Source organism: Tursiops truncatus, chromosome 1, assembly GCF_011762595.2.
Source record: "Tursiops truncatus isolate mTurTru1 chromosome 1, mTurTru1.mat.Y, whole genome shotgun sequence".
Classification (NCBI taxonomy): domain Eukaryota; kingdom Metazoa; phylum Chordata; class Mammalia; order Artiodactyla; family Delphinidae; genus Tursiops; species Tursiops truncatus.
This window is the reverse complement of record NC_047034.1, coordinates 107,657,167-107,676,264: the sequence shown is the minus strand read 5'-3', so window position 1 is coordinate 107,676,264 and position 19,098 is coordinate 107,657,167. Positions and strand designations below refer to the sequence as shown.

Sequence of the window (19,098 nt, the reverse complement as noted above, 5' to 3'; positions counted from 1 at the left end):
AATAAATGAGACTAAAGGGGAGAAGTAATAGGTCGGGCCTTTTTTTTAAGGAAGGTAGCAATTATTTATTGCCTATGATGTCTTCATCGAGAATCCAATTTTTAGCTCTTCTTAATCCATATTATCTTTGATTCCTACTTTTCAATTCAAGAAGGGAAATGAATGACATTTTTTGTAACTCAGTATAGACATCAATATGTATATGCTTGGCTTTTGTACTTTTAAAAGCCTGTACCAGCTGCAACTATTCCAAATAAAAATGTTTTCAATAATATGGGAGAACTAGCAAGTTTGTAAAGTTAAGGGGAAAAGGCAATATACAAAAGTGTTCTCATTATGATTACTGTTCTTAAAAAGTGTAGGGGAAAAAAAAAAAAAAACAGTAAAGAAATGTTCCCAGATATTCCCAGTGGTTACATTTGGATGGTGAGGTTAAATGTTATTTTTCCTCTTCTTTCTGGTTCTGTAAATCCATCTTTTCCAGGAGTTTATTAGCTTTCACATTAGAAAAAAAGAAAGTGAATTCAAAAGACCCTAGGAATCCTTCTTATTCAGTGGGATTAAGCTTCTGTTTTGTTGTTTGATGCATGTGGGAATTGTACCTTAAATATTTTAAGTCAAAATATATGTGTGCATTCATTCATGCACATATCAAAAGTGTACAATAATTCTTTTCCTTAAGTGTGGGTCTACCTATAAGAGTTTTAGAAAGCCCACCCATAATACTTAATCTGTATCCACTTTGGGCTTCTTTAAAATGTAACAAAGAAAACTAAGACCTTTGCAAAGCAATCTAGATCTCCATATTTTTTTCTTCAAGTCTTTTGGGTTGTTTTGTCAATATCTGATCCAAGAACAATTTTTACCGGGTCTTCCCAATCTTCCAATTTGATTTTTACAAAAGCAACAACCCTCTTACTTTTGGTATTCATGTATCATTGATTTATGCAATTACACTATTAAATATAACTGGTGTAAACTAGTTTGGGAACAAACAGTTGGCTGAACTTTATGAAACTAGCACCTTTGTGGTTCATTACTCTATATATTACATTACACGTTGTATACTCTTTGAGGGGGAGAAAGGCAGAGTCTGGTTTCTTGGTGTAATGATTTTGAGATTCATACATGGTGTATATATGAACAGGTCTTTCCTTTTATTGAGTAGTAATCCATTGTATAAATATACCTCCATTTATTTAGTCATTTACTTGCTGCTGGACATATTGGTGTTTCCCATTTGGGGCTGTTAAAAATAAAGGTGAATGTTTGGGCACAAGACTTAAGTGGATATGTGTCTTATTTATTTTTCTTGGGTAAATACCCAGGAGTGGAATGACTGGGTTTTATTATTAGATGTATGTTTAACCTTTTAAGAAACTGTCAAACTTTTCTAGAGTGGTGGTCCTCCTTTATATTCCCACCAGCAGTTCATGAGAATTCCAGTTCCTTCACATCCTTGTGGAAGTGTCATATGGTCAGTCTTTAATTTTTGCCATTCTATAAGTATGTGTGGTATCTCATTGTGCTTTTAATTTTCTTTTCCCTAATGACTAAGAATTTTGAACATCTTTTCACATTCTTATCTGCCTTCTGTATCTCTTTTTTGGGAAAGTGTCCAAATCTTTTGTCCATTAAAAAAATTATATTGATTTTCTCTATATACTAGGTGCAGATCTTTTCTTGGCCATATGTTTTGCAAATATGATCTCCCATTCTGTGGCTTTCTTTTTGATTTTTGTGTCTTTCCATTTCAGTGAAGTTGAATGTATTGATTTTTGCTTTTGTAGTTCTTGTGTTGTTTTCAAGAAATCTTTGCCAAAACCAGGATTACTAGAATTATGTTTCTTCTAGAAGTTTTATTATTTTAGTTCCTACACTTAGGTCTATGATCCATTTTGAATTCATTTTTGTATATGATATAGAGTAAGAAGGAAGGTTCTTTTTAATTTTAAAAAATATATGGCTATCAAGTTCTTCCTATACCTTTTTTGAAAAAATGATCAGTTCTTCTATTAAATTGCCATGTAAACTTTGTTAAAAATCAATTGATCATATATGTGTGGTTGTATTTCTGGATTCACTATTCTGTCCCTTTGACTTTGATGTCTGTCTTTATACCAATACCACACTATCTTGATTACTGTAACTTGCTAATAAGTCTTGAGATGAAGTAGTATAGGTCCTCCAGTTCTGTTCTTTATTAAAATTGTTTTGGCTATTTTAGATCATTTGCATTTGTAGATAGGTTTTAGAATTATACCAGATATTTATACCAAAAAGTCTGCTGGGTTTTGATTGGAATTGCATGACATTTATGTATACATTTGGGGAGAATTGACATCTTAACAATAGTCTTTAAACTGTGAACACGGTATGTATACTTCTCTAGGTCTTAATTAATTTTTCTCAGTAATGGTTTATAATTTTTACCGTAGAGGTCTTACATATCTTTTTGAGAATTAATCCTTGTTAAAATACTATTTCAAATGGTATTTAAATTTCTAAAATTTCTGATTATTAGTATATAGAAATAAGTTAATTTGTGTATATTGATTTTTGTATTCTGCAATCTTGCTTAAACTCACTTATTAACTCCAGTAGCTTTTCTGTAGACTTAGGAATTTCTACACAATCATGCTGTCTGTGATAAAAGACAGTTTTACTTCTTGCTCCCTAATCTGTATGCCTTTATTCATCAGTTTACTTTTTCTTACCTTACTGAACTGACTGGAGTTTCTAGGACAGTGTTGCACAAAAGTGGTGAGAGATGTTGCACAAAACATCACCTGATTTCCAATCTTCGGGTGAAAACATGCAGTCTTTCAATAAAGTATGATGTTAGCTGTGGTTTTTTTTAAAGATACTCTTTTATCAGTTTGAGGAATTTTCTCCTATTCCTAGTTTGATGAGATTTTTATCATGAATGGATGTTGGATTTTGTCGAATGCTTTCTCTACGTATATTAAGATGATTACATGTTTTTTCTTTTATAGCTGGTTAATATGGTGAATTTCATTGACTTGAATGTTAAACCGACCATATGTTTCTGGGGTAAACTATATGCATGATAATTATCCTTTTATATATTGTGTTCACTTCACTAAATTTTGTTAATTTTTGCCTCTATGTTCATAAGGGATTTGGTCTCTAGTGTTGTAATATGTCTCATTTTGATATCAGAGTAATGCTGGCTTCATAGAATGGGCTGGGAAGTGTTCTCTTCAGTTTTCTTTAAGAGTGTGTGTCAATTGGTGTTTTTCTTTAATGTTTGGTAAAATTTCCTAGTGAAGCCACCTGGGCCTATTGTTGTATCTGTGGGAAGTTTTGTTACTTTGTTTTGTGGGAAGGTTTTTATCTATGAATTTAATTTCTTTAGTAGATAAAAGGTTATTCAGTTTAGTTATCTGTTGTTGAGTGAGTTTTGTTAATTTTTGATTTTCAAGGGATTTAGCCATTTCTCTAAGTTGTCAAATGTGTGGGCATAGAGTTGTTTATATAATATTCCCTAATTTTCTATAGTGCCTTCTCCTTATTCCTGATATTCATAATTTGTGTCTTTTCTCTTTTTTCTGTATTAGTCTAACTAGAGGTTTATCAATTTTTATTGTATTTATTCAATTAATAGATTTACTCAATATGACCCAGCTTTGGTTTTATTGATTTTTCTGTGTTGTTTTTCTGTTTTCCATTTCAATGATTTCTGCTTCTGTTTACTCTTTTTCTGTTTTCTTAGGGTGGAGCTTAATCCATTGATATTAGACCTTCCTTCTTTTCTAATATAATCATATCATGGTATTCGTTTTCCTCTAAGCACTGCTTTAGGTACGTCTTACAAATTTTGGTATGTTTCATTTTTGTTAGGTTCAAAATGCTTTTCTAATTTCCTTTTAGGTTTTTCCTTTGTCCTGTGGGTTACTTGAAGCATATTATTTATTCCAAATATTTGTGGGCTTTTAAAATGTCTTTTCTGTTATTGATCATTTAATTCTGGTGTAGTCAGATACTTTGTATGATTTGAATCTTTCAAATTTATTGAGCCTTGTTTTATGATTCATAACGTTTCAGGTGCACTTGAAAAGAGTATGTATCTGTATTCTCTATTAGTCTGTAAAAGCCAATTGGCCAATTAGTTGATAGTATTGTTCGAGTTTTCTATATCTTTACTGATTTTCTGGCTATGTATTCAATTAGTTATTGAGAGAATAATGATGAAGTCACTGATTTTACTTGTGGATTTGTCTATTTTCTGTTGAGTTTTTTGTGTGGTTTGAAACTCTCTTAGATGCACAGATAGTTAGGATTGTTATTCCATTGACTTCTTTATTATTATGAAATAACCTTTTTTATCCCTAGAAATATTTTTTGCTCTGAAATCCATTTTGTTATTAACATGGTCACTCTAGCTTTCTTTTGAATTTTGTTAACATGATACATTTTTTCCATCCTTTTAGCTCATTTATTCCTGTCATCTTAAAGTGAGTTTCTTGTAGGCAGGATATAGTTGAATCTTACTTTTTTTGTCCCGTCTGACAATCTCTGTCTTTTCATTGGGGTGTGTGCACATTTACTCTTAATGTGCAAATATCAATTTTTGTAATTATAAATAAGGATTTAAGAATTAGAATAATTGTTATATCTCATTAGGTAACCTTGTTCCTAAATTTTAATCTTCCTTAAAACCACTTTGTTTTATTTAGACTTATTATTTCCAGTTTATCTTAAGCCACCAAAAAAAAAAACAAAAACAAAATGGAGAAACAAACTGGAACTCAATAAGAAACACAGTGGCCTCCAAAGATGAGAAATTATGCTATGGAGAATTCTTCCATAATATCTTAGTTATGTATGAAATGGAGAATGATACCTTTAGGGTCATAAACCAGAGTTAACAAAAATGTATTTGCTAGGTTCCAGTGTTGTTCTAGTATGCCTTATAATGTCTCCAGTTGATACAGTTTTCAGGTCACTCAGACTCATATCACCTTGGGAACTTTTGAAAAATACTCATTCATAGTACTTTCCCAGACCTTCAGAATCTATTATGCCCTATAATTTTTTTTTAATGTATTTATTTATTTATTTTTGGCTGCGTTGGGTCTTCGTTGCTGCGTGTGGGCTTTCTCTAGTTGCGACGAGCAGGGGCTACTCTTCATTGTGGTGCAGGGGCTTCTCACTGCGGTGGCTTCTCTTGTTGCAGAGCACAGGCTCTAGTTGTGACACACGGTCTCAGTAGTTGTGGCTAGCGGACTCTAGAGCGCGGGCTCAGTAGTTGTGGCGCACGGGCTTAGTTGCTCTGCGGCATGTGGGATCTTCCCGGACCAGGGCTTGAACCCGTGTCCCCTGCATTGGCAAGCAGATTCTTAACCACTGCACCACCAGGGAAGTCCCTAGAATCTATTTTAAGATAACATAACTCTCCTTATGACTTTTGGATTCATCTCAACTTGGAAATCATGGTTCTGCCTGTTATTTGACTCCTTTAATCTTCAGCTTCTCTGCTCCTTATCTTCTCTCACACAGTCTTGGCACCATTAGAGGAAAAAAACTCTGAGGGTAAGCTTTGACCATGCCATGTGTGACACTGATTCCTAGGTTAGTAGGGCTCAAATCATATCACACATTCATTTCTTTTTTAAAATAGTTCTTTCTTGGATTGCTCAGTGAGGAACTCTATCTTCTGTATGCATTAATTTAGTAATACCATATTGTTTTCATTAAGCAAATTAATTTCATACCTACTCTATGCTGAGTAATGGTCATCACCATTCTTTTTGAGAAAGAAGGTAGCTTTTTAAAAACTTGTGCTACCCCCTTTCCCCATTTAAAAAAAGTCACATTAAATCTTCTTTGATTTTTCAGTTTTCTACAATTTCACTGATCCCAGTGTGGAATTAGAATGTACTTATTTATGTTACCTGTTTGAAATAGATTAACAAGGTTATAGAATAAACAGTTTTCAGTACTTGTGTGTGTTGCCTCATCTCCATTAATTTCATCAGCTCATACCTTTACATAATGAATAATTTTATTATTGGTATAGGAAAATAAGCCCCTCCCCCACATTAGTGAATTGGAAAACTAATATGGGATAGGTGCAGATTGTTTTACAATAACTTATTTTAAAGTACATATTAAAATGACCATTAACTGTATTGTGTGGAAATGTTTAGTTGTTGGCAAGGTAAAGAATGTTCTACTTAATTGAGAATTTTATCTATACGATACTTGGATTATCAGTGTTTCACATAATTAAAATACAGTAAAACACACTTAAGATCCAAGTGATCAAATGTTAGTCTTCATCAATTGATATTACTGTCTAGAACTGTCCTGTATCTCAGATCATTACTGAGAATACCAATCATCATTACACTGTGGGCACGTGGAATACAGCAGAAACTAACACAACATTGTAAAGCAATTATACTCCAATAAAGATGTTTATATAAACAAGTAAATAAATAAATGAGTGTATAAATGGAAAAAAAGAATTGTAGTTAACAGGATGCTGGATAATGACTGTTTTTTGTTACTTAAGACATAATGCAAAAAAGAAGAATTTTGGAAATTGACATTTAAAGATGAACTTCTCTAGAATCTTAAAACCTGTAACTAATTTTTAAAGACTCATGAAAAGCATGAATCCAACTAAAAAGCTATAATGTAACACAGTTTCTCAGAAGATATAAAACTCCAAAATACAAAAATTACTGTTAAATTTTTTTCAGTCTTGACAATGGGTAATGTGTATTCTACCTGAACTTAATTAATATTTTTGCAAGTTAATACTGGAAATTGTAGTCTGATCAGAATTTCTTCATGCACAGTAGAATGGCTGCAAAATGAATACCTATGGTTCTTGAATTAGTGGTTGTATCCAAAAATAATGGTATCAGACTAAAAGGGTAGGAAGCAGTGAAGGTCAGTCAGAATTAATAAATGCTGCATATCAAAGAGTTTCATAACAGTTTATTCTCAAGAACAATTTAAACATTTCATTTGTGCATCTATAATGATGCTTATAGCATCCTTGAAGGAGGAACTGCCACCCTTAGGAGACCTACTGGTTGGTGGAGAGCCATGAAGGCAATGGCACACCCACCTAGCCCAGCAGAATCAGTGCCATGAGTTGAAGGGTAATGTATGTCTTGAGTAGAATCCTCTCACAACTAGTTTATATCAAGAAATTGAGTAGCATTGTTTTCTACCTATCTAAACTATATTTAAAATTACTGTAAATTCCAAATTAATAGGGATACTAATTAATTAGTTACCTAGAAAAGAGAATATTCTCTGCCTATCTTGTTAATAAACCAATAGAAATATTCTCTAGAATACTCATTCTCAAAGTGTTCCTGGACTATCATGTCAGCATCACCTGGGAACTTGATAGAAAATTATTGGACCCTGAATTAACAACTGGAGAAGGTGGTAAGTCAGGAATCTGTATTTCAACAAACTCTGCAAGTCATTCTGATGCATGCTCAAATTGAAAACCACTGCTCTAGAATATGGCATATGTCAAGCTCCAGTGAAGTAATGGCAAGTTTTCAGCATCACTAATTCTCATTTTCAAACAGCTGCTGCATAGGTTTTAGTTAATGATCTCCAAACCCAGCTGGAGTTGATTCATAGTTACTCCATATTCTTTTTGCTTACTAGTCAATGGAGCACTAGGTGCAGTTGTTGAAGTGTGAAAATAATTCAGCTTTGCAGACAATATTGGCATTTCTTTTTTGATTTTGAAAATGCTTTAATCTTTTTGGTATGGTATTTATTTCAACAATCAAAGCACATCTATTTTAATGGCAGTTTGAACCTCTGCTAAAAGTTGAGGAAGTCTCTGAATCTTCCTGCCAGTTTAATATCAAAATTAATGCTTAGCTGGATTACAAAGCTTATGTATAATGAGTCCTTTTTCTTTTAGCCCTGTATTAGTCCTGTATTTTTCCTCTGGTGTTTACATTTTAAGAACAATTTTTAAATCTCTTCTGTGAATAACCTTCTACCTTCTTCACATCTTCTACATTAACACATCTTCATTTTTACTTTAAAAAAGAATTCTAGCACAGATTTATTTTAGTTAAATGTATTCTATAGTAGTAAGGCTCAAATATGTGCTTTGTAAATTACAAAACTCATCAAGCTCTCAAGAAGCATTCCAAAGGGAGAAAGCGGGAGAGGGATAAATTGGGAAACTGGGATTAACATATACACACTACTATATATAAAATAGATAACTTAATAAAACCTACCGTATAGTACAGGGAATTCTACTCAATGCTCTGTAATGATCTATATGGGAAAAGAATCTAAAAAAGAGTAGATACATGTATATGTATAAATGATTCACTTTGCTGTATACCTGAAACTGACACAACATTGTAAATCAACTATACTCCAATAAAAATTAACTTAAAGCATTCCAAAGGCATATCAGTAAGATGTGAAGGAAGGATATCTCTCTATAGGTAAAAGAGATCTTTAGATCAAAGGATGATGGTCTCAAAATCCTGTTTCGATGTTCTTGATTTTTAACTCTGTAGTTTGCCTTCATGATTTCATTCACTCCTTTGACATCAGCTGCTGCCTTTGTGTTATGATTCCTAAATTTCTATCTTTAGTTCAGGACTTTTTCCTGAGATGTATGTCTTCAGCAACTTATATATTACTATCTGGATGTTCCACAGGCATCTTAAAACTCACTATGTCCGAAAACTGATAATCCAAGTTTCCCTCACAACAAACCTGTGGATGTATATGGAATCAGAGTTACATAATCTGTTTTTCACTTGGTCTTGATCCCATATGTTCGCCCAGTACCTCATTCTCCATTAATGCCATTCTGATATTTGTATCATTGTATCATTATATACTTTACCACCTTGCACTAACAGTTACCAAAAAGCAAAAGAAAACAAAAACACTATTTTCATATGAGAATGTCCTTTATAAAGCAGGCAAATCAGTTAGCTTTATTAAGTCTTGACTATTTAGTGATGTCTTTTTAATATTCTGTGAAAAAATGGAAAGTACATCAAGTGCTTCTGCAAACAAAAGTACAACGGTTGTTTTGAGGAAAAGCACTGTGTTGTTTGAGTTGCAAGCCACTTTTCCACATAGAACACTGTTTTAACTTGAGAGAATGGCCAACAGATAAACTGTTCCATTTATTCAGTCTTGGGTAGTTTATATACATTTTCTCAGAAATAAACAAAGTGAATATATCACATAGAGGAAAACAACTGATAATATGTGTTGCCAATTAGAGAATCTGAGAAAACTTGTATTTGTTACCAATATTGAAAAGACTATTTTGATGAGATTGGTAATGATATAATGAATGTGATTTTTTTTTTGAATTGTATAATTAAACATGTTAACATTTGGAGGATCTGCTAAACTCCATAATCTAGTATTTTTCAAATGACGGTACAAGGTAGATCAATATAACAATGTATAAAAAGTTTACTAATATCATTTTATATTATATATCATATTACAACTAGCCATTAAGAAATAACACTTGTTGAGTTTTAGTGTAGTGTCAAAAACTTATCTGAAAAGTTTATTAAACTATTCCTTTCTCCAACTGTGCATCTGTATAAAATCTGTGTAAGTCTGATTTCTTCATAGACTCCAACCCAAATAATATATGGTAACATTTTGAATGGAAAACAGTTATGAGAATCCAGTTATCTTCCATTAAGCAAGACATTTAGAAATATATGCAAAGATGTTAAAAAGTCATTCTTTTTACTAAATTTTCTTTGTGAAAATAGTATTTTCACAAAACTGTCATTTATGCTAACATGTTTTATTATATTATTATTTTTGAATCAATTAAATATTTTTTAAGTGTTACAGTTTTCATTTCTAATATGACATTGGTAGATATAATCCACATGAATGAAAACTCTTTGGAGTCCCTAATTTTTAAGTGTATAAAGAGAGAGGTTCTGAGACTAATAAGTTTGAGAACTGCTGACTTACAAGATACAGTTCATATTCCAGTATGATGATTAAGACGCTGTGTCTCGGCCTCTACCCACTTGTCTGCCTCATGTTTTATTTTGCTCTTACCCATTCTCTCATATTCTGAGTTTATCAAGAACCACTTTTAGAGTCTAAATGCACCATGCAAGCACAGGGAGATAGCTCGGTGCTTTGTGACCACCTAGAGGGGTGGGATAGGGAGAGTGGGAGGGAGGGAGACTCAAGAAGGAAGAGATATGGAAATATATGTATATGTATATCTGATTCACTTTGTTATAAAGCAGAAACTAACACGTTATTGTAAAGCAATTATACTCCAATAAAGATGTTAAAAAAAAATAAATAAGTAAATAAATGCACCATGCAGTATTATGCCTCTAAGGGTTTTGCTTAAGCTTTCCCCTCTGTCTAGAATGACTTTCTTTTTCTACTCAGAAGATACTTTCTTTCTCAATCATCTCTATGAGTCCTTTCCTAACTATCCCATTTACGGGACCTCCACTGCATCTTATAAAATTTTATTTTAATGCCATGCCACCAAACTCTCCAAGATTAGGCTTATCTCCAGGACATGGTGCAATAACTATAACTTAATAGATTCTCAGTAAGTATTTATGGAATTAGTTAATGAATCCAGTGTGAAGAACTTCACTATAAATTATCACAACGTTCTCATTACTTAAAGCTACATAGTACAGTATGAATCTGCTCATTATTTGAATTTTTGCTGTAATCATAAGAGATATATTCTTTGTCTTTCTCAAGGTAAACAAGATATACCTGTGTGTCACTGAATAAAGCCGGATTATGGGAAGAGTATGTAAGCATTCCACTCCCTGTTCTTGCTTAATTGTCACTGGCCTGCTTCTGTCTTTATTTCTGCTCTTTCCTACATTGTTAGAGGCTAGGTGGAGAGAATCTTTCAAAACAATCTATACGCTAGCAGAGAAATTGATAGCATAGCTTTACAGAATTTACCTAGTGGTAACTGACCCCAGAGGTCCTGTGGCTTCAGCTCTCATCAGTGCAGAAATCCTTTCTACATCATCTTTTGGTGGGTCCTCATGCAGCCTCTAGATGAGTATCTATATAGAGACTGATAGCTTACCTCTCCCTAAACTGCATATATCTTTTCTTCGCACTACTAATTATTTAAAAGCCCGTTCTCTCTTGAGCCATAGTCTATCTTGTCTTCTGGAGTAATTCTGTAGAAAGGGTGCCTTCTTTTCACAATAACTTTTCAAATATTTCAAGATAACTTTTAGTACTTTTATGGAATTTCTCCTCTAGCTAAGTGCACTGGGTTTTTTAAAGCAGTTCTTTGTGTGGCATGGTCCATCCAGCTCATTCCCATTCTGAATATATTCTATTCTGTGTGTATGCCAGAAATGATACATAATATTCCCTGTGTGACAAATATAGATTTCCTAGGAACTGTGCCTTCCAGTGGTTTAAAACAGTAATTACTATGTTTTGGTTAGGAATATACATTTTGGTATCAGATTGACGGTTTGGATTCTGACTTTGTTCCTAAAAACTCTGTAACTAATCTGAGTCTACATTTCCATATTATTACCTTAAGGTAATAGGTATAGGGTTACTCTAGGAATTAAATGAAATAATGTATGTTTAAACACACAGCAGCATTGCTTCTGGCCCATAATAAAGGCTCAATAAGTGGAACAGTTATTACTATGGTAATTATATGCTTATCAGTATAGCTACAATTGTCATAGATTTTTTTAGGTGTTTCACACTACTGTTGTTAAATAATTTTATAATCAAATTATACTAGTGTATTTGTTATTTATCAGCTTAGTCACTGCAGGCTTTCATGGCTTCCCCAATGACCCATCTCCATATTTTGAAACCCAGCCCCATCTTTTCAAGGCTCAGTTTATCCAGTGTATCTTTCTCCATAAGTTTTTTACCCCAATTCTTGGTTTCAAAAGTGTTTTGTTCTCTGTTATGGCATTTATTACAATGGCATTTGTTTGATTTTGTATAAGATGGAAATTTAAAATATGAATAGATTACTTGAGAAGTATGTATTGATAAAAAAGGTGTGAGGGATGTTTTGAGATGTCTTATCTTGGTAAAGCCTGAGACAAGGGGAAAGTATATTGGTTGGAATCCCCATTTTCTATCAGAGTATTCATTTCAAGTGATTGAGACATGTAAAGGATGAAGTCTTAAAGTCAGCTCACCTATGATTTTTAACTATAATGTTCTGTATTTTAAAAACAGGTACTTGCAAAAAAAAAAGGTACTTCTATAATATCATCATGCCGTATTTAACTGTGCAGCTCTACTCCTTCCTCATATAGAAATGGACTAAATCTCAGATGACAAATATAATGTGGAGCACAGGCTCTGGAGTCAGACTGACCTTGGACAGTATCCTCACCTTAGTATTCAGCTGGTGATCATTTAACTTCTTTGAGACTCAGTTTCCTCATTTAGATGAGAATAATAATAGTGCCTCTTAGGGTTGTTTTAAAAATTAAGACTTGAGGGCTTCCCTGGTGGCGCAGTGGTTGAGAGTCCGCCTGCCGATGCGGGGAACACGGGTTCATGCCCCGGTCCGGGAAGATCCCACATGCCGCAGAGCGGCTGGGCCCGTGAGCCACGGCCGCTGAGCCTGTGCGTCCGGAGCCTGTGCTCCGCAACGGGAGAGGCCACAGCGGTGAGAGGCCCGCGTACCACAAAAAAAAAAAAAAAAAAAAAAAAAAAAATCAAGACTTGAGATAATGCATATAAAACGCTGAACACAGAGCATGCATATAATAGATGATACATCTAAAATACACAGAACTCAGTGTTAGCTATTAGCAATATTATTATTTCATATAGCTGATGAATACATTTCTCAGATTGGTAATAAAGGAAGGCTGTTATAAGAATTTCACGTTTTAAAATTTGTGTAATAACTGTACAAAACTGTAATCAATTTTGAAAAGTATATTAAGTAAAATATAATGCATATTCCTTTAACTTAGTAACCTTAGAAATAAAAAGAAAAGAATTATATTGGTGGTTATTGGATCAATGGGATATTTAACAGCTACTTTAATATTCTTACCTAATAGATCCTCTTAAGAGCATTAACCAATATATTTTTAGTAATAATTCATTAGTGAGATGAAATTTGGAAAGAAAATTTTATTTCTATTTTGTAATACATTTTCATTAATGTTAATAATCAGTGTATAATTAATGCCCAAACATAATGTATATGTAAAACATGTATCTACAAGGGTCTAGAAAAGTCCTTGCACATGGGGTCACAGGTCTTTTACCTCCTTATATAAGGTTATTCCTAAGTATTTTATTCTTTACAATGTACTTGTAAGTGGGATTGTTTCTTTAAATTTTTCTTTCTGATAGTTCATTGTTGTATAGAAATGCAACAGATTTCTGTATATTAATTTTGTATTCTGCAACTTTACTGAATTCATTAATGAGCTCAAGTAGTTTTTTGGTAGCATCTTTAGGATTTTCTATGTATAGTATCATGTCATCTGCAATGAGTAACAGTGTTATTTTTTCCTTTCCAATTTAGATTAATTTTATTTCTTTTTCTTGTCTGGTTGCTGTGGCTAGGACTTTCAACACAATGTTGAATAAAAGTGCAGAGAGTGGGCATCCTTGCCTTGTTCCTGTTAGAGGAAATGCTTTCAGCTTTTCACTGTTGCATATGATGTTAGTTTTGGGCTTATCATTATATGGCCTTTATTATGTTGAGGTATGTTCCATCTATATCTACTTTCTGGAGAGTTTTTTTAATCATAAATGGATGTTGAATTTTGTCAAAAGCTTTTTCTGCATCTATTGAGATCATCAGATGGTTTTTGTTCTTCAATTTGTTAATGTTGTGTATCACATTAATTGATTTGTGGCTGTTGAACCATCCTTGCATCCCTGATATAAATTCCATTTGATCATGATGTATGATCCTTTTAATGTATTTTTGTATTCAGCTTGCCAATATTTTGTTGAGGATTTTTGCATCTATGTTCATCAGTGATATTGGCCTATAATTTTCTTTTCTTGTGGTATATTTGTCTGGTTTTGGTATCAGGGTGATATTGGCCTCATAGAATGAGTTTGGAAGCATTCCTTCCTCTGCAGTTTCTTGGGATAGTTTAAGAAGGATAAATGAGGTGGGTCCAGTGGCTAGAGCGGGCTCACTGGTGGGTGGGGCTGAGTCTCAGGGGATTCTGGGGCTATTGTCTGCCTACTGGTGGGCAGAGCTGGGTTCCTGTGTCTCTGGCTGCAGGGCTCTGGGAGTTCTGGGTCTAGTGCCTGCACACTGGTGTGTGCAGCTGGGTCCTGGGACCTCTGGTGGGTAGGGCCGTGTCCAGGGACTGCTGTGGGCTCAGGGGTGTTAAGGTACCCTGTCCCCTGTCTGCTGGTGGGTGGGGCTGTGTCCCCACCTAGTTAGTTGCTTGGCCTGAGGAGTCCCAGTACTGGTGGGTGGGGGTGGGGGGAGCTGGGTCCTGACATTGATAAGCTAGAGGGAGGATTCCAGAATGACTCTTATTAACACCAGTGTCCACATGGTAGAACAAGCTCACAAAAATGGCTGCCACCAGTGTCTTTGCCCCAGGGTGATCTCCAGTTGCCTCCTGTCTCTCTGGGAGACTCTCCACGATCAGCAGGCGGGTCTGACCCAGGTTCCTTTCAATTTACTGCTTCTGCCCTGGGTCCCGGAGCAGGTGAGATTTTGTATGTGTCCTTTCAGAGTGAAGTCTCTATTTCCCACAGTCCTCTGGGTCTCCGGAAAGTAAGAACCACTGGTCTTAAAGACCAGATGCTCTGGGGGCTCATCTTCCTGGTACAGGAACCCTGGGCTGCAAAGCCCATTGTGGGGCTCAGACCCCTCATTCCTTGGGGATAACCTCTGCAGTTGTAATAATTCTCCCATTTGTGGGTCACCCAACCCAAGGGTATGGGCCTTGACTATACCACGACTCCACCTCTCCTGTCCATCTCATTTAGGTTCCTTATACCTTTAGTTGTAGAAGATCTTTTCTGGTAGGTTCCGGTCTTTTTCATCAATAGTTGTTCTGTAAATAGTTGTAATTTTGATAGGCTCATGAGGGGAGGTAAGCTCAGGGTCTTTGTACTCTGCCATCTTGGGAATTCCTCTTGCTTTATTTTCATTTTCATTCACTTCAATGTATTTTTTAATTTCCCTTGATACTTCTTTTGTTTTCTGTTTTTCTCTTTTCTTTTTTCTGCATTCCTGTGAATTACTTTTATATTTATTAAAAATTACCTTTTGATTTATCCATAGTGTTTTTGAGTTTAATGTCTTTGTATAGCTTTTTTCATGGTTGCTTTATGTATTACATCATATAAATATCACTTGTCACAGTTTACTGGTGTCATCAGTTTACCAATTCAAGCAAAGTACAGAAACTTTATTTTCATTTACATCCCATTACTATCTGCCACTTACGGTATAATTGTATTAAATATTTACTCTGCATACATTTAAAATCATATCACATCATGTTATAATTTTTGCTTTGTGTGTCAAATATATTTTTGAAAACTTGAAGGGAAGGAAAGTTTATTGTATTTACCCATGTGTTTGTTCTTTTTTTTTTTTCTGGTGTTTTAAGATTTCTTCTTTTGTCTTTTTTTTTTTTTTTTCTGTCTAGAGAACTTCCTTTAATCAATCTTAGGGTAGATCTAGTGGCAGTAAATTACTATAGCTTTCTTTTGTATAAGAATATCTTATTTTCCCCTTCATTCTTGAAGGTGATTTTCTTTGGGTATAGGATTCTTTTATTTCACCACTTGAAAAACATTGTGCCACTTCGTTCTGGCTCCATGACTTCTGATGAGAAATCTGCTGTTATTCCAGTTTTTTCTATAGTAGGCTTCATTTTCTCTGGCTGATTTCAAGATTTTTTCTTTATTTTTAGTTTTCAGAAGCTTAATTATGATGTATCTTGCCATGGATGTCTTTGGTTTATCTCATTTGGAGTTTGTTCAGAATCTTAAATCTTTATGTCTCTTGTCAAATGTCAAGTTTGCAGCCATGATTTCTTTGAGAACTCTTTCAGCCTTACTTTCTTTCCCCTTTCCTTCCAGGACTCTGTGACACCAATGTTAGATCCTTTGTTATATCCCACAATTCCCCAAGGCTCTGTTGCTTTTTTTCCCCCCAGTATATTCTCTCTTTGTTATTTTGATTGGGCAATTTCTTTTATTCCATGTTCCAGTTCACTAAATTTCTCTCCTTCCTTTCCATTCTACTATTGATCCTATTCACTGAGCTTTTCATCTTGATTATTTTGTTTTTGAGTTCTAAAGTTTCTATTTAGTTCTTCTTTATGTATTCTATTTCATTAATGAGCTTATTTGCTGAGGCTTTCTCTTTTTTCATTTGGTTCAAGCTTATTTGTAATTGTTCATGAAAGCATTTTTATCATGACTGCTTTAAATCTTTGATAATTCTAACATCTCTGTATCCTTGATATTGTCGTTTCTTGATTATCTCTATTCATTGAGTTTGAGATCCTCTTGGATCTTGATATGTTGAGTACAATTTGATTGAAACCTGGATGTTTTTATATTATGTTGTGAGACTCTGGATCTTTTTTTTTTCCTTTTAAATTGAATGAAAGATTCTTTAAATTCTGTAGTGCTTTATGGTTTTCAAAAGTTTCACACACATGATTTCATATAATCCCATAAGAACTCTTTTTCCCCCCTTACCCCTATACTGCCCCTCCCCCTTTCCCTCTCTCCACTGGTAACCACTAGTTTGTTCTCTATATCTGTGGAGACTCTGAATTTTATTTAAACCTTCTGTTTTAGTTGACTTTTTCCAGTACTGCTCTGGCAAGGGAAGGGGTGCTGCTTTGTTACTGCCAAGTGGTGATAGAAGTCCAGGTTCCCTTGTTGGCCTCCATCAACACCTGGTGAGCTCATTGTTACCGCTAGGCAGGCATGAGAGTGGCCTCCTTCTGCTGGGCGATGGTGAAAGTCCTGATTCTCCACTAGGTCTCCTCTGACACCACCAAGTGGGGAGGGGTGGGGGGCCTCTCATCACTGCCATGTGGAGGCAGGCTTTCTGATTCCTTGCTTGGTCTTCCCTGACACTGCAGACGTGCCTTGTTACCTGCTGCCTGGGATGAAAGTCCTGGCTCCCTGCTTGGTCTTACCTGGCACCACACCATCAGGGATATTGGGCATCTGATCACACCCTTGTGAGGGTGGAAGTCTAGGCTACCCACTGGGCCTGTGCGAATGGAAGTGGGACCACAGTCTTTTTCTGTGGAGTTTGACTAAAGTAGAGTGATTATTATCTGAAGTTTTCTGTCTTACTATGCAGTCTCTTGGTGCTTTGGCAAGAGAGAGCAGGCTTTTGTTGGGTTTCTTTTTGTCTATGCCTGCTTCTCGGTTGCTCGCTTCTACTGCTCCAAGTCTGGGATATATGAGGCTAAAGAAAACTTTGGGAACTCACCACTGTTGTCATTCCTTGGGTCCCAAGGGCCCTAAGTAGTCTGTTTTCTTCTCTCCAGCTTTTAAGTCTTATGTTTGTCTTATATATAATGTCCAGGGTTTTTAGTTGTACTTCATGGGAGGAATAGCAAAACATAGGTTTACACTATCTTCCTTGAAGTGGAAGGTGCTCTCGACTCCTTTTTATAGGATGATCCACTTAAACATACTTATAAGTTTTAATGATAACACATGCACCCTTGCTGACTGCCTGGAAACCCCACAAGAAAGCATTTGCCAGTGTTGGGAGTCCAGCCTTTAGTCATCCATATAGGAATTTATTTTGTCAGTCCCCATGGTGATTGACTTCAAGGAGACTGACTCAGGCTAAAAATATTCATAAGAAAGTGATGGGGCTTCCCTGGTGGTGCAGTGGTTGAGAGTCCGCCTGCCGATGCAGGGGACACGGGTTCGTGCCCGGGTCCGGGAGGATCCCACATGCCGCGGAGCGGCTGGGCCCGTGAGCCATGGCCACTGAGGAGCCTGTGCTCCGCAACGGGAGAGGCCACACAGTGAGAGGCCCGTGTACCGCAAAAAAAAAAAAAAAGAAAAAAGAAAGTGATGTATATAATCAGACAACCAATTTATTTAATTCATAATGATTACAAAGTGCTACTTCCATGAGGATCAGATAGTGTCTGGTTAGACCGTACATTCACAGTAAGTGGTCCTGCAAAAGGAATCACTTAACCTCATAATAGCTTTCTTTTGGTGCAACTTTGTTGCTTCCTACTTCTCATTATAAACACAGTTTATGGGGAATAAATTATACTTCAGAACAGTATTTGGGGATTTACACAACTCAGGATTTATCCCTAGAAAGTGCTAAGGATCCACTTTAATTCAGATGTTTGATGGCTCCAAGCTCTTAGAGCCCAAATTATCTAGCTCTGCAATAGGCACACTTGCCAGGGAGTCCTATCAGGTCAAGTTTTGTGCCGAGGCACCCTCCCCATAGACATTTTTTCAGTAGACGCTGCCAGTTTCATCGGTGATTTCTCTTTGCCTGCAATTCTTACTTGTGAGTAACCTCTTTTTTCAATATACATACTAATGCCTCTAGGCAGTTTACTATCAGGTCTTACTGTCCAAGAGCCATTTTTTTTTAGAAGTAATTAAACTGGGGTCATGGAGCCCCCTGCCGATATTTGGGCTCTAAGAGGAAGCCCTGAAATGCACAAGTCAGCTGTACTGGAGACAGGGTCCATAGTTTTCATAACATTCTCAAAGGGGTCTGTGACCAAAAAATCATTATGAGCCACAATGAATATTTTTGCTCTGTTCTATTATACGTATGTAGTGTAAATCTGTTACAAACCACCTTTATTATCTACTGAAATCTTAATATTGTTATTGTCAACTTCTATGTTTTCTTTTTTTTTTTTTAAACATCTTTATTGTTTCTTTATATAATTATAGATAATAAAAATTTGGTCTTTTTTTCTTAATGTTCTTTGCCTTTTATTTATTATTTATTTAACTATATCTAACTATATATTTTTTGCTTTAACATGCAGAAGTTTCAGTATCTGAAAGCAAGGCAATTTACTGGTCTTTCCGTTTGCGTTTTTTTTTTTT

The 19,098-nt window shown here is 35.1% G+C and overlaps 1 protein-coding gene across 4 annotated transcripts in view; it reads left to right on the top strand.

The window, feature by feature from the left end:
• The window catches only part of HS2ST1 (heparan sulfate 2-O-sulfotransferase 1), a 187,456-nt gene that overhangs the window by 121,645 nt on the left and 46,713 nt on the right, over positions 1-19,098 (top strand). The window contains exon 2 of one of the 4 annotated variants that reach the window (XM_033863839.2): positions 10,765-10,819. The exons of the other annotated variants lie outside the window; for them this stretch is intronic. The gene's annotated coding sequence lies outside the window, so the exon portion shown is untranslated. The remainder of the gene's footprint in view (positions 1-10,764; positions 10,820-19,098) is intronic. 4 annotated transcript variants of the gene reach the window in all.